The sequence below is a fragment of the Plecotus auritus genome, assembly GCF_963455305.1.
Source record: "Plecotus auritus genome assembly, chromosome: 6".
Taxonomy (NCBI): Eukaryota; Metazoa; Chordata; class Mammalia; order Chiroptera; family Vespertilionidae; genus Plecotus; species Plecotus auritus.
The window spans coordinates 77,623,113-77,637,277 of NC_137773.1; the positions used below are offsets into that span (position 1 = coordinate 77,623,113).

General features: G+C 42.1%; 1 pseudogene across 1 annotated transcript; it reads left to right on the forward strand.

Annotated features, from left to right (window-relative positions):
* The first annotated feature begins 3,022 nt into the window (after positions 1 to 3,022).
* On the forward strand, positions 3,023 to 10,370 carry LOC308251681 (disintegrin and metalloproteinase domain-containing protein 20-like; annotated as a pseudogene). Its single transcript has 2 exons — positions 3,023 to 3,295; positions 8,388 to 10,370. The product of its transcript is annotated as a disintegrin and metalloproteinase domain-containing protein 20-like (transcript).
* Positions 10,371 to 14,165: the final 3,795 nt, after the last annotated feature.

Genomic DNA, 14,165 nt, shown 5'->3' on the forward strand with positions numbered 1-14,165 from the left:
CTCACCACCCTGCCAGCCTGGTTGTAGGCAGCCAATTTGTGAGGGTGTGAGGGTTAATTTGCATATTGCCTCTTTATTATATAGGATTGTATGACAACTATATTGAAAAATAAAAAAAGATTTTAAAAAATAATAAAACTAAAAGGAAATTGAAAAGAAAAACTACATATTAATATTTACATCAAGTCAAAGATATAGAGACTCACTCTCAAACATGATATATGTTCACCTTTCCATTAAAACCCTTTGTTTTCTATATTTTTTTTATTTTTTTTGAAATTTTTAAATAAATCTTTATTCAGATTATTACAATTATTTCTCCTTTTTCCCCCCATAGCTCCCCTCCACCCCTTTCCCACCCCACCTTCTGCCCTTACCTCTCTCCCACTGTCCTCATCCATAGGTGTATGATTTTTGTCCATTCTCTTCATGAACCCCCCATACCCCTTTCCCTTTGAGAATTATCAGTCCACTCCCTTTCTATGCCCCTGATTCTATTATATTCACCAGATTATTCTGCTCCTCAGGTTTTTAATTCACTTGATTTTTAGGTTCGCTTGTTGATAGATATGTATTTGTTGTTCATAATTTTTCTCTTTACTTTTTTCTTCTTCCTCTTCTTTAAGAATACCTTTCAGCATTTCATATAATACTGGTTTGGTGGTGATGAACTCCTTCAGCTTTTTCTTATCTGTGAAGCTCTTTATCTGCCCTTCAATTCTGAATGATAGCTTTGCTGGGTAGAGTAATCTTGGTTGTAGGTTCTTGCTATTCATCACATTGAAAATTTCTTGCCACTCCCGTCTGGCCTGCATAGTTTCTGTTGAGAAGTCAGCTGACAGTTGTATGGGTGCTCCCTTGTAGGTAATTAACTGTTTTTCTCTTGCTGCTTTTAATATTCTCTCTTTGTCTTTTGCTCTTGGCATTTTAATTATGATGTGTCTTGGTGTGGTCCTCTTTGGATTCCTTTTGTTTGGGGTTCTGTGGGCTTCCTGGACTTGTAAGTCTATTTCTTTCACCAGGTGGGGGAAGTTTTCGGTCATTATTTCTTCAAATAGGTTTTCAGTATCTTGCTCTCTCTCTTCTTCTGGCACCCCCATAATTCTGATGTTGGTACGCTTGAAGTTGTCCCAGAGTCTTCTTACATTATCTTCAACTTTTTGGATTTTTTTTTTTGCTTTTTGCTTTTTCGGTTGAGTGTTTTTTGCTTCTTTGTATTTCACTTCTTTGACTTGATTCTTGTGTTCCTCTATTCTGTTTCTGGGTCTCTGTATAATATTTTTTATTTCAGTCAGTGTATGTTTAATTTCTAGTTGGTCCTTTTTCATATCTTCGAGGGTCTCCTTATATTTATCGGCCTTTTCTAGGATATTCTTAAAAAGTCTTATAACCGTGGTTTTGAATTCTATATCCAGTCGTTTGTTTTCCTCCATTTCTTTCATTTGTGATCTGATTCTTTGACCCCGCATTTTCACTGATTCCCTGAGTTGGTAAGGTATATATTTGTGCTAGGTTTCCAATATGGCCCAGTGGGTCTGCTTCCCCAGTTAACCTGAGGTGGACACTCTTGGTGCACCCCTTTGTGGACTGTGTGTACAGCCTTGTTGTAATTAAGTCTTTATTGTTGTTGGTATCACTGGGAAGAATTGACCTCCGGGCCAGTTGGCTGTAAGGATCAGCTGTGTCTATGCTGGGAGAAGCCCGGTGCTGGAGACAGCCCTATAGGATTAGACTTGCCAAATTGCAATATCCTCTGTGCTCAGCTTGGATGGGGTGGAGTTTCAGTCTTGGCTTCCTGTCAGCCCGCTCCTGCGCGCATGTGCGCTTTCAGTCCTCCGCCTTCCCCAGCTCGAGTCTCCGCCTGAGAGTCCAGACTCCTCCCACAAGAGCGTGGGTCCCCAGGGGCTCGCCTGGAACCGGGGTTCACTGCAGTCAGAACTGGGGCACAGTGCCGTCAGGAGCCTCTGACTCCCCTCCACCAGGGAAAGCCCGCGGCAACCTCCGCAGCCCTTGTGCGCACCAGCGCGGGCGCGCTTTCAGTCCTCTGCCTTCCCCGGCTCCCGAGTCTCCGCCCGAGAGTCCAGACTCCCCCCACAAGAGCGTGGGTCCCCAGGGGTTCGCCCGGAACTGGGGTTCAGTGCAGTCAGAACTGGGGTTCAGTGCGGTCGGAGGCTTCCTTCCCCCTTCCGCCAGAGGAAGTCAGCCAGGCTCTCAGCCGCCCTTCCTCTCTGCGCGCACAAAGCCCCTTTGCCGTACCTCCAATTCTCTGTGAGCTTTTCTCCTTCCTTCTAGTTGTAGAATTTTCACTCAGCCTGCTTTCCTGTGGTTCTGGATGGTGTCCGTTCTGTCTTTTAGTTGTAGTTTTGAAATTGTTGTGTGAGGCAGCAGTTTAGGTGTTTACCTATGCCACCATCTTGGTTTCTCTCTGTTTTCTATATTTATTGTGAAAATGTTGACATATGTTCATGTACTTAAATAACAGTGTCATTAAAACCTATGTATTATTCATCTAGGTTCAAAAGGTGTTAGTTTATGCCCAATCATTATTTTTTATACACCTAAAATCTCACACTACCTTACTATTTCTATTTAATATGCTTATATAGATTTTTAGAGATAGAAGAAGAAAGAGGGAGAGTGATATAGAAACCTCTATGACAGAGAAACATGGATAGGTTATCTCCTGCATGCCCGATACTGAAAATTAACCCCAAATCCCAGGCATATTGCCTGACCAAAAATTGAACCAGTGACCACAGTCAAACACTCAGCCACATGGACTGAGCTCCCTTAAAATTTCTTAAGGGCAAATGCATGCAGTATTCTGAGTCATGTCTTAAGCCAAACACTAATCCAGTTTAACAATGTCTTTTTCTTCCCCCTCCACCTTGGCCTGCTCATAACCCCAAACACTGTCTCTACTCTGCTTTTTATTTTATCTTCCAATGTGTTCCTCTAATATGAGCCTGCCAGAGAACAGATTCAAAGTCCATGCTGAACACCCAGCTCAGGGGGAACAGTGATGCTTCCTGCCCATCCTATTTTGCTCTCACCAGTGTCTGTGTAGGGTGGCACCATAATGGCTGTGAGTGAGGCCCTGGTGTGTGTGAGGAACACTCTCCTGCCACTCTGGATGGGGGTGATTCTGTTCTCATGTGGATGGTGCCTGGTTGTGCACTCCCAATGCCTTGGTCCCCCAGAAGTGGTGATTCCCTTGAGGGTAACAGGCACTGGCATTGGCATGAAGACTAAAGATTGGCTCTCTTATAGAATGCATTTTGGAGGTCAGAAACAGGTCATACACTGCCGGGGGCCATAAAAGAAGAATTTAGTCTTACTCCCTGGTCAGCCCTACTTCCTGATTGAGCAAGGAAAGCCCTCGCGCCCAAGGGCCAGAAGAACCCCCCATATCAGAATAACCGATCAGCAAGGACAGATACCCAGTCCCCAACCAATCATCCCATGGCAACTTCCTATCCTACCCCTCCCCTCTTGAGTGCTTATATACCGCAACACTCGAATAAAAAAAACGAGGCTTGATCAGGAACCTTGTCTTGCCTCCGTTCTTCGCGTTCCTTGTTTGTCTCATTCTCTTAGGTGGTTCCTGCGTGCCCTCATTGCTGCCCCGCGGGCCGGGGCATCTGGCGCCCAACGTGGGGCACCCTGGGGACCCCCGATGAGAACGTCTACCGGAGAAGCCCTGGCCAGGCACCCCCCAGAGTCGCCGCGAGGACCCGCGAGTGAAGACTCAGCATTAGATCGCCACGGTCCCACCCGCCGTGAGACAGATCGGAGGAAGGTAGGTAGACGATTTTTCAAACAAGATTTCAGAACATTTCACCCCTTTTTGCTCGACTGCTATTATTGGCTCTCTTGGTCGATTCTTTCCTGCCCACTAATAAGCACTCACTTGCCGATTTGGGGAAGAGTGAAGGGTACCCATCTCCGGCTGTGAGAACTCTGATTCACTTGAATTAGTACCGTCGCCTGGCTTTCTTGTCGCGAATTCTCTCCAATTAGATCTACTCTTAAAACCTTGAGCTTGCTTTGAACAAAAGGTCGTTCACCTCACAGACTCAACAAAGGGAATTCCTACTCCCTGAAAAGGGCAAAAGGGGTCTTCCCGTCTGTGTGGATCCGTGTAGGCGGATTATACCTACCGACTGTTTCACGCAAGCAAGGGAGTAAAGGGTAGAGTCGAAAAGAGAGTAATTCCGCCAGAATCCCTGGGTTGACGGGAAAATTCAGGCTGACCTGGAACGGGGATTATACGTCCCAGAGGCTTACGTGGGGGAAGGAGTCACTCGGAGAGCCATCCAGTCGACCAATAATGGGGAATTCTGAGTGCCCATGAAATGTTCCTTGACGGTGTCAAGATATCCCTCAGAGCGCGAGGAATAAGGGTTAAAAGAAAAGACCTTAGGCAGTTCTTTGAGTTTGTTCATGATACCTGCCCTTGGTTCCCCCTAGAAGGAACTATTAATCTAAACTAAAACTAAAGCCCCGCCCCAGGCCCTATCGGCTAAAATACAATGCTAATGAACCTTGTTAAAAAAGTTAACTTTTAAGGCCTACGAGAACATAAATAAATTTGTCTCTGTTATAGAATTTATCCAAAGTAAATGCTTTAATTATAATTGACTCTAGAATCTCAAAGAAATTGTTGAAATATAGATAAATAATGGATTAATTATAAAGAACTAAGTAGCCCAGGTAACTGGCTATGCCCTTTGTTAATGGAGGAAGGGGTAGACGCCCTTCCCCTAGAAGACAGGTAATCTAGTTTCCTGCCAGGAACTATCTTTGAAAAATGTGGTAATTTACATTAGAATAAACCAAACCGAGTTTTACAGAGCTACTGGCAAATAAAAAGTAAAGTTTAAATTTGCCTCATAAAAAACCTAGAGGACAGAATTGAATCTATTAATTGATTATGTCTTGTATTTTTCTTAAAAATGTAAAAGTATTATTGATTTGAGAAATGCTAAGTATTTAATTTGCTACCTAAAATTTGAAGCTCTGAAAGTTTAAGGTCTCTTTTCTCGCCATGAAAAGGTTTTAAAGCTAACGCCCTTTGTTAATGGAGGAAGGGGTAGACGCCCCTCCCCCAGAAAAACAGGTAGACCAGTTCCCGCCAGCAGCCATCTTTAAAGAATGATAATTTGCATTTAAATGGCTACAGGTTTGCTAGCCACCCTTCCCTGAAAAGGTCAAGCGGCTAGGCCAAAAAACCTGTTTTGGTAGCCTAAAAGTTTTTCCTTTAGTGGCAAACTCTTAAATAAAAAGTGGCTCCTTTGAAATCAGCTTTCCTCCAGTAGCCATTCTTTAAAGGCCATTTTACATTTGAATACCTACAAGTTTGCTTCTCAATTGCCCCGGGCAGAAAAAACATGGTCCATTTAAAGTTAATTATTGGATTTTGAAATATATTCTTAAAAGTATAAAGGGTTATTAATAAAGAACTACTAAATATTTGACTTGCCAGCTCTAAAATTTCAAGGTTCAAATTAAATTGGGAGAAATTATATAGTTGTGGTCATTAAATGTCTAAAGTATAAGAACTTATTTTTGAGAAAATGTTGTGTTTTCTCTAATAATTACGAATTCAAAATAAGTTGCTTATTTTTGGTCTAATTAAAAAAGAGGATTAATTCAAATTTTTCTATGCAAAAATTAGTTTAAAATCTAATTGATATCTTAAGATAATTATAAAAAGCATTATAATCTTTAAATAAGGTTTTGTCCTCTAAGAAGGGCAAAATGAAGTAACTAAATATTTCTTATAATCCAACAGCAGAATTTAAAATGACAAAAAGCCCACAGCCGCCTGCATTCTTAATTAAGCTAAGAGGTGGGGCAACATTTGCTGCTTGTGAATCAGACATAAACATTTACTAAATTTGCTTTGCTTTTTAAATGAAGATACCTACTTTAATTACTTAAATAAATTAGCTTTTTAAATTATAATCAAGGTTTTCAGCTAAATAAAAAGCCAATATTTTTATAAACAATTCTAATAAAGACCAGAAACAGCTAGTGAGATTTTTGTTTGTCTGCAATATAAATTTGACTGTCTTTTAAAGGAACGGATTAGACAGCCACCTTGATGGCCACATGTCTTGCCGCTCCCCCTGGGGGCCGCCATCTTGGAAGCCGTAGGGGCCAACCCTTTCCTTTGGAATAAGCCAATGTCTTTGTAAGAAATTTGATTAAGTATTCTAAGAAAGTTACTGAAGGCTTCCCATGATCCCTCTGTATATGCAAATTAGCTAATGGGGATACTCTTAAAAAATAAAATTCCAGCTTAATAAAAAAGGAGAAATTTGAGAGGCACAGAAAATGTAACTAGACCTTGTCTATACAAAAAGAAATTGACCAGTTTGAAATTGAATTGCCATGGCTTAGAGCAAAGAATATCCTTACATGATATTATTCTACAATGTCATAATTTTTGATATTTTACAAACAGCATATTGTACAATTAATCCAAACAAACTTAAAAATCTAAAAATTTTTTTTTTGTTGTTGTTTGGCAGCAATTTAAAAGGGACATGAAAGGATTCAATTCTTTCCACTGTGTGAAAGGCCCCTTGGGAAGGTACTTGAGCATTCTATATTGGCCCTTTTTGTCAAAAGGAACCCTCTTCTCACAATTCAATTGCCCACAGCTGTTGCTTGAGTTTTCAGTTCATTCTGAGGTTGAAACCTCATGTTGGATGGTACCATAGATCTGTCTCTCGCACAATGGCGTGAGCTGGGCCTTCCCTGGAGAAAAAACCTGGGTTCCCCAAAATATGTGACCTATGCCAGGGCCCTGCCAGTAGGCAAGGGGATCCCAAGGCAGGTGCTGGGCATGGAGGCCATAGGGGCATAGGCTACCAAGGAGACAGAACTGAACCTCACATCACCCTGCTTGGCCCCGGAGGATGGCTGGTTAGTCAATGACGGGTAAGACTCCTCAAGGGAGGGGCAACCTAAGACAGGCACAGTCGCAGGGGGCCATCAGGAGAGAATTTGGGGGTCAACAGAGGTGTGGCACAGATCCTCACCCCCACAACATTACAGGGGTTTGAACACTCGCCCCTTCTGAGGGAGGTCTCCTGCCCCATGGCTGCTTCGTGCTTCCCATGCCCAGCTCAGATTGGGACCCAGGCAACAAACAGATTTGGCCCAGCTAAGACTGAGACCCAGTTACAAACAAGAGACTTGGCCCAGTTAAGACTGAGACCCAGGCAACAGAGAAGTGGTTGATGGCAGCTGCCCTATACCTAAATCTAGCCTAAATCCAGGAGTGCTCAGGGCTTTCTCAAGGATGCATATAATCCTTTCCATTAACTAAAATTGTTGTTAAAGTATTAAATTTGACAGTAAAATAGACAAGTTTTCAGATTAATTTAAATTGTCTAAATGAAATAAGGGAATATTCAAGAAAATCTAATTGTACAAAAGGCTGTTCCTAAAGTATTAACCAAAATTTCTATTTGTAGTTCATTTCATGGTAAAATTGCTTAACATGCAATGAACCTAAAGCAGTCATATTTTTATGCAAAAAATTAAAATTTAAAGTTATCAAGACTGCATTATATATTTTCCAAAAGCCTCCTATTAATTAAATCAAAAAAGGAGGAATAGTGGAGCAATATTATGTAAGGAAAAATACCTTGTAAGTAAATTACATCTAGAAAAATTTTTACTTTGAAAATTAATTTTCATTTGTTATGCTAACAGCAAGACACCCATGAAAAACACACATGGTGTCAAAATAAGCCAAAGGAAAATTATTTGGGCAAAAATAAAAAGGATCCCAAGTCAAATTTATAGAAAAGACACCTTTATTAACTTTTGGTCGAGAATATGTTTGTATATTTTCAGAAAAAAACTCCAGGACCATGTGGATTCCTGCAACAGAGAGGAATTAGCAGGAAATAATTCAGCCATGAAGACAAGAGGAGACAGTCGTTACCTGTGGGCTTGGGAAACCCACGGGAGGAGCCGGGTCACTACTCCCTCGCTCGGTTAAAGCCCACTCCCGCTTAAAAACAGAAAGGGAGGAGATGCCGGGGGCCATAAAAGAAGAATTTAGTCTTACTCCCTGGTCAGCCCTACTTCCTGATTGAGCAAGGAAAGCCCTCGCGCCCAAGGGCCAGAAGAACCCCCCATATCAGAATAACCGATCAGCTAGGACAGATACCCAGTCCCCAACCAATCATCCCATGGCAACTTCCTATCCTACCCCTCCCCTCTTGAGTGCTTATATACCGCAACACTCGAATAAAAAAAACGAGGCTTGATCAGGAACCTTGTCTTGCCTCCGTTCTTCGCGTTCCTTGTTTGTCTCATTCTCTTAGGTGGTTCCTGCGTGCCCTCATTGCTGCCCCGCGGGCCAGGGCAATACACATGAAGGTCAACAGGCATTTTCTATCCAGACATTTCCGAGTGTTTACCTACTCAGACCAGGGGGCTCTCCTTGAGTACCAGCCTTTTATCCAGAATGACTACTACTATCATGGTTATGTGGAGGGGGACCCAGAATCCCTGGTTGCACTCAGTGTCTGTTTGGGTGGTTTTCAAGGAATATTACAGACAAATGACGTAGTTTATGAAATAGAGCCCAAGACACTTTTTACCACATTTGAACATCTCTTATATAGGATGAAGAGTAAAGAGATACAATTGCCACCCATGAAATGTGGATTAACAGATGAAGAAATAGCAAGACAGTTGAAATTTTAGGAGAGTGCTAATTTCGCTTTGATGCAGAGTGGGTATGAAGGCTGGTGGACCCACAAGTGGCTTCTTGAACTGGCAGTGGTGGTGGACCACAATCGCTATCTTCATCACCAAAGTAACACCACAGCTGTGCACTATGAAGTATTACTTGTGGTCAATGGAGTACATAAGTTTTTGAAGTCATTGGATGTCGATGTGGTTTTAATGGGAACTGAGGTCTGGACTGAAAAAAAAACCCGTTTCAAAGATACAATAGGTGGTCTCCTGGACTCATTTTGCAAATGGAAGAAAGCTAACTTTAATAAGTGCTTTCCCCATGATGTTGCCCAGGTTTTTGTAAAGCGTGGGTATGGTATTATGGTTGGCTTATCCTTTGTTGGAACAGTATGTGGCTATAATTTTAACTGTGGAGTTGATAGTTTCATGAAAGATAATGTGTATTCTTTTGCATATGTTGTATCACATGAGATTGGTCATAATTTGGGTATGGATCATGATGATGACAAAACTTGTACATGTGGACATAAACGATGCATAATGTTTCCATATCAAACAGGTGCAACTAGATTCAGCAACTGCAGCTATGCTAGCTTCATGAATATGATGGGCACTGTGGCAAGGTGAAATTGTATGTACATTTCATCAGATACAGGGAACATCTTCACACTTGCACAGTGTGGGAACAGTGTGGTTGAAGTAGGAGAAGAGTGTGACTGTGGCGCTTTACATTTGTGTATGAAAGATCCCTGCTGTGAGTCCAACTGCACTCTCAGCGCTGGGGCTGCTTGTGCTTTTGGGCTTTGTTGCAAAGACTGCCAGATCCTGCCAACAGGCGAAGTTTGTAGACAAGAGGAAAATGACTGTGATCTCCCAGAGTGGTGCAATGGGACATCCTACCATTGTCCAGAGGATGTGTATGTGCAGAATGGGGTGCCATGCAAGGGCGGTGGCTACTGCTATGAAAAGAGATGCAATAACCGTGAGGAGCAGTGTAGGAACATTTTTGGCAAAGAGGCCAAGAGTGCAAATCAGAGTTGCTACACAGAAATGAACACCCGAGGTGACCGTTTTTGGGAATTATGGTTTAATGAACCATAGATACGTACAATGTAACATCTTAGATACCTTGTGTGGGAGGGTTCAGTGTGATAATGTGATACAAATTCCCCTTCTAAGGGATCATTCTACTGTGCATTGGACTCACATCAATGACGTCACCTGCTGGGTGATGACTACCACTTCAAGATGACCAAACCTGACATTGGTGATGTTAAAGATGGGACAAAGTGTGGGGCAGAACATGTCTGCATCCAAAGGAAGTGTGTCCATATGTCATATCTGATAACTGGTTGTGAACCTAAGACCTGCAATCTGAAAAGAGTCTGCAACAACAGACAGCACTGCCATTGCAACCCGGGGTGGTACCCTCCAAAATGCCTGAAGAAGGCAATGGAGGTAGTATTTATAGTGGGCCAACCCCTCGGAAAAAAAGGAAGAAAATGGGGCAAAGAACCAATTACCTGCTTCAACTTTGGTTCATTCCTTTAATTATGTTGTCATTCTTCTCAATTTTGGGTTTTCTGACATGCAAAAGAACAGATGAGAGAGAAGAGCCGAATGCGCCACCTACATATGAGTAAGAAGAGCAAAATGTAAGACTTTACCTAAAGAAAAAGAGCAAGATATTCCAATTTCATCAAAGGAAGAACAGTGAAATGTTCTTCTGCATTTTTGAAAGAAAAGCATCAATTTATAATTTCAAAAATGAAGTCTGGTCTTTTCCAATTTCCCATGTACAGAATTTTAGTCTCCTGGGTGTAGAAATGGTACAGAATGTGTCACAGACCATTGGCATAATGCCTGAAAAACTTGATTATATGGGATCATAAACATTGTCCATTAAACAATTAATAAAATACCCTAAATCCTAGGTTATTACTATTTTTCATTGTTTGAAATAGGTAGTGTTTAATTGTTCATGAAAGTATTCTCTTTGTGTTTCCTGAGAAAAGGTACAGCTAATGGATAATGTCTATTTGTCAATTCTAGCCATCCTTCCCATTTGTACTCTGCTTTGTCACACAGGGAATGCAAACATAGAAATTAAATTTCTTCTTTGCCAGTCTTCTCATTATGTGTTTCTGTAAGAGTTGGCAACTAGAGGGAGACTGGAAACCTGAAAATTTTTTTATTATTATTCATTCCCGTCATGCCTCATTAACAAGGTTAGTCTTTACAAAGACTGTGACTTTTAGCCTGCATATTATTGCTATAAAAATTACAGGGGTACGTAAAAGTAGGTTTACCATGATGAGTAAGCAAAATAGAGTTTTGTGCTTTTTTAATTTAAATTCTTTATTGTTTAAAATATTTCATAAGTCTTCTTTCCCCTCACTAACCTCTCTAAGGCTGCTCCCACCCCCAGCACATGCCCTCACCTCCCTACTATCTGTGTCCATTGGTTATGCTCTTATGCATGCATACAAGTCCTTTGGTTGATCTCTTACCACCCCCTCCAACCCTCCTCTGCTTTCCCTGTGAAGTTTGATGCTCTGTTCAATGCTTCTCTTCCTCTGGCTCAATTTTTGCTCATCAGTTTATGTTGTTCATTATATTCCACAAATGAGTGAGATCATGTGATATCTATTTTTCTCCTACTGGCTTATTTCACTTAGCATAATGCTCTCCAGGTCAATCTATGCTGTTACAAAGAGTGAGAGTTCCTTCTTTTTTACAGCTGCATAGTATTCCATTGTGTAGATGTACCACAGTTTTCTAATCCACTCAGCTGCTGATGGGCACATAGGATGTTTCCAAATCTTAGCTATTGTAAATTGTGTTGCTGTGAACGTAGGGGTGCCTAAATCCTCTCTGATTGGTGTTTCTGATTTCATGGGATATATTCCTAGAAGTGGATTACTGGGTCGAATGGGAGTTCCAGTTTTAACTTTTTGAGGAATCTCCTTATTTGTTTTCCACAGTGGTTGGACCAGTCTGCATTCCAACCAGCAGTGCACAAGGGTTGCTTTTTCTCCACATCCTCACCAGCACTTGTCGTTTGTTGATTTGTTGATGAGCATGTTTTCATATGTCTCTTAGCCTTCTGTATGTCCTTTTTCAAAAAGTGTCTACTTAGGTCCTTTGCCCATTTTTTTTTTTTATTGTTTCTCTTCCTTTTGTTAAGTTGTATGGATTTCCTATAAATTTTGGAGATTAAACCCTTTACAGAGATAACATTCACAAATATGTTCTCCAATGCAGTGGGCTCTCTTGCTGTTTTGTTGATGGTTTATTTTGCTGTTCGGAAGCTTTTTATTTTGATGAAGTTCCTTTTGTTTATCTTCTTAGTTGCCATTGTCCTAGGAACTGTATTGGTAAAGATACTGCTATGACATTTGTCTGCTATTTTGCTGCCTATGGATTCTTCTAAGATTTTTATGGTTTCCCGTCTTATGTTTAAGTCCTGTATCCATTCTGAGTTTATTTTTGTGAATGGTGTAAGTTGGTGGTCTAATTTCATTTTTTTGCATGTATTTGTCCAATTTTCCCAACACCATTTATTGAAAAGATTATCTTGACTCCATTGTATGCTCTTGCCTCATTTTTCAAATACTAATTGAGCATAGTGGCTTGGATCAATTTCTGGGTTGTCTGTTTGGTTCCCTTGGTCTATATGTCTGTTCCTGTGCCAGTACCAGGCAGTTTTGAGTACAGCGGATTTGTAATACAGCTTGATAATGGTATTGTGATTCCTCCAACTTTGTTCTTCTTTCTCAGGATTGCTGCAGCTATTCTGGGTCTTTTTTCGTTCCATATGAATTTTTGGAGACTTGGTTCTAGGTCTGTGAAATGTGCCATTGGTACCTTAATGGGGATTGCATTGAATCTATAGATTGCTTTGGGCAGTATGGATATTATAATGATGTTGATTCTACCAATTCTTGAACAGGGTATATTCATCCATTTCTTTATGCCTTCCTCTCTCTCTTTTTTCAATATCCAGTACTTTTCTGACTACAGGTCTTATACCTCCTTAGTTAAGTTTATTCCTAGGTATCTTAATTTTTTTGTTGCAATCATAAATGTGATTTTTTTTGTTAGTTTTTCTTTCTGTGAGTTCATTATTGGTGTGTAAAAAAGCCATAGATTTCTTGGTGTTAATTTTGTATCTTTCTACATTGCCAAATTCATTTATTAATTCTAGTAGTTTTTTGATGGAGTATTTAAGGTTTTCTATGTACAATATCATGTCATCTGTGTATAATCATAGTTTTACTTCTTCTTTTACAATTTGGAATTTTTTTTTCCTTCTTCTTCTCTGATCACTATGGCTAGCATTTCCAGTACTATGTCGATCAGAAGTGGTGAAAGTGGGCATCCCTGTCTTATTCCTGTTGTTAGGGAAAATGGTTTTAGTTTTTGCCCATCTATACTAATAACTAGAGGCCCAGTGCACAAAATTCGTGCACGGGGGAGGGGGGAGGTCCCCTCAGCCCAGCCTGCACCCTCTCCAATCTGGGACCCCTCGAGGAATGTCCAACTGCCTGTTTAGGCTCAATCCCACCTATGGGCAATCGGACATTCCTCTCACAATCCAGGACTGCTGTATCCCAGCCACTCACCTGCCTGCCTACCTGATTGACCCTTACCGCTTCTGCCTGCCAGCTTGATCAGCCCCTAACCACTCCCCTGTTAGCCTGATCAACAGCTAACTGCTCCCCTGCTGGCCCGATTCCTCCTAACTGCCCTCCCCTGCAGGCCTGGTCACCCATAACTGTCCTCACCTGCAGGCCTGGTCAGCCCAACTGCCCTCCCCTGCTGGCCTAGTCACCCCTCACTTCCTTCCCTTGCCAGCCTGGTCACCCCTAACTGTCCTCCCCTGCAGGCCCGGTCCCCCCCAACTGCCCTTCCCCTGTAGGCCTGGTCCCCCTTACTGCCCTCCCCTACAGGCCTGGTCCCTCCCAACTGCCCTCCCCTGCTGGCCATTTTGTGGTGGCCATCTTGTGTCCACATGGGGTAGCCATCTTTGACCACATGGGGGGCAGCCATCTGTGTGTTGGAGTGATGGTCAATTTGCATATTACCTCTTCATTATATAGGATAGCTTAGGGTCATTAGGACCGGACAGGACAACCGGTAACCAGGAAGTACATGGAGCATCTCTCGCTCCCTCCCACCCCCCTACCCCCTGCCCGCAGGCTCCCATCAGGCTGGATGGCCAATGGAGAGCCATGGGAAACCGGGCTGGGTGGCAGTGAAGCAGGACTGGGGATTGGCGAGCTGGCGCAAAGCAGACCTCCTGGTCCCTCCCCCCATTCCGCATTCTTCTGAAAGGCACATGGAGCCTCCACTGCACAGCTTCCCAGGTCATGGACTCACTGCTGTGAGAGGCTCCAGAGTGGAGACTTCAACCAGGACTTCAGCGCCCCCTGGGT